The sequence below is a fragment of the Triticum dicoccoides genome, chromosome 2A, assembly GCF_002162155.2.
Source record: "Triticum dicoccoides isolate Atlit2015 ecotype Zavitan chromosome 2A, WEW_v2.0, whole genome shotgun sequence".
In the NCBI taxonomy this organism is placed as follows: Eukaryota; Viridiplantae; Streptophyta; class Magnoliopsida; order Poales; family Poaceae; genus Triticum; species Triticum dicoccoides.
Window position 1 is genome coordinate 251,731,814 of NC_041382.1, and position 2,498 is coordinate 251,734,311.

Below are 2,498 nucleotides of genomic sequence, written 5' to 3' on the forward strand. Positions count from 1 at the left end.
GAGCCTAAGCTTGGGGATGCCCCGGCATCCCAAACTATTATCCGAAGAGAGCAAGCAACTAAGCTTGGGGATGCCCCGAGTGGCATCCCCTCTTTCTTCTAACGACCATCGGTATTTTACTCGAAGCTATATTTTTATTCATCACATACTATGTGTTTTGCTTGGAGCGTCTTGTATGATATGAGTCTTTGCTTGTTTTATTTTGTGTTTTAAGTCTTGATTCCTTGCTGGACACACCTATTTGAGAGAGCCAAAATTATGCCATGACTTGTTAGAATTGCTCTCTATGCTTCACTAAAAAATTTATGAGCTATGGATTTGCTCTAGTGCTTCACTTATATCTTTTTGATCACGGTGTGCTTTAGTATTTTTGAAGAAATTCTCTCTTGCTTCAATTAAATTAATCTGAGAGAAAGAAATATTATGCTCATGATCTTCACTTATATTTGTTTGAGCTTATCAAAAGCAACACATGAAAATTAGTCCCAAAGTGATAGATATACAAGAAGGATATAATAAAAACTTTCATGAAGATCATTGGACAAAATAAAATTGATTCTTAGTAATGGTTTTGAGATATGATGATGTGATATGTGAGTCATCTTGACGAGTAATTATGCTTTAGTAAGAATATTGGTGTTAAGGTTTGCGATTCCCTATGCAAGCACGCAAGTCAATAGTCATGCAATGAAATTATATCCTACTTGTGGTGCATTATTCGGTGTTAATTATGCTTAATGCTTGCCTATGATATTATTCGTTTCTTGGTTGGTTGCTTCTCAATCTTTTGCTAGCCTTCATTTTGCACTAAGTATGATCACTACTTGTGCATCCAAAATCCTTTAAACCAGTTTTGCCACATGAGTCCACTATACCTACCTATATGCGATATTCTTTTGTCGTTCTAAGCAAATTTGTATGTGCCAGCTATAATATTCAAAATAAATTTCTCTTTTGTGTGCTCATACCGCTGGCAAGGTGGTGAGGGATGGCTAATATTTTCCATGCTAGATGTGTTATTCTCACGACGAGTGTTTATTCACTTGTCATTGCACGAGAGTAAGGCAAAGGTATTAGGGATGCCCACTCCTAAAATGAAAAATGAATTTACTTTATGTTGTCAAATATTAAATTCCTTGGAAAGTGTTGGTATGGAAGGCACCCGTGGATACGGTTAGCCATGGAAGTGAAAGTATGGTGGAAAAAGGAATAAACTTTAATTTCTATTTGGGAACCGCCTATGATATATCTAGCATGGAAAGTGTTGGGAACTCTAAGTCGTTTAAGTTGGTGGGAAAAGTATGCCTCTCAAAATGTTTTTATCTCTCAATTTTTGCTTTGCGCAATGGCACCTCTATAAATCACTACTTCCCTCTGTGAAGGCCCTTTCTTTTACTTTATGCATTTTTTATTTTTGAATTTGAGTCTCCATCTTCTCTTATAAAAGCACCAACTAGGAGGCACTATGATCGTACTTGAGCATTGGGTGTAGTTAATATGCGAGTGTGTTTCATGAATGGATCAATGATTGAGCATGATGGGCTACGGATAGCTTATTTTAGCGTTGTTATTTTGAAATACATGGTTGCTTGTTGATATGCTTGAGTATTTAAGTTATCATGTCAAAACTAGACTACTGCTTCGAACAATATAAAAGTCCAAATGTCCATGTTATAAAGAAAAGAATATGAGATGACATATTAGGCAGCATTCCACATCAAAATTTCTGTTTTTATCATTTACCTACTCGAGGACGAGCAGGAATTAAGCTTGGGGATGCTGATACGTATCCAACGTATGTCACACCCTAGCTAGTTCATGCATTAGAGTGTTGCATCATATTTACTCTTTCATCAGAAACCTGAAATGGGGATGACAGAACCCCCAGCCCCCTCTGAAACCAACTAGGGTTTACTAAAAAAAAATTCAATGAACCTGAAATGCCCTTCTAAAATGCCCATCATTTTTGTCTTGGTTCAGAACCTCTGCCAAAAGTGATGCACATTTTCCTAGGCCATCTTAGGGTTTGTGAATTAAATCATAAATATTTGAATTTGGGCATTTAAAATTATATAAAATATTTAAATGCTCAAATATCTCCAAACTAAAATGTTTCATGTTGGAAATAATCCAACTATGGACCAGGAGTAGTTTGGTGATTTTAGGAGTTGCCTAAGTATTTTTATTAATTCAACAAAGTTGCAGAAGTATTAAAAAAACAGAAAACAGAGAAAAATAGAAAAACTTACCTGGCGCCAGCACCCAGCCCACCTGCCGGCCCAGCCCAGCGCCGCTCCAGCGAGCTGCTTGCCGGCCAGGCAGGCAGGCAGGTGCCCGACGGCGACCGCAGCGCGCGCCACGCACCTGCTCGCCGCCTCGCCGCTCCCCTCGCCCAGTGACGTCGTGGATCGCCCTCCCTCTCTCCCCTGAAACCCCCAGACACCCCCTTTCCTCTCCAGCTCCTCCCCCTCGTGCCCCCCCAGCCATGGCCGACGCTA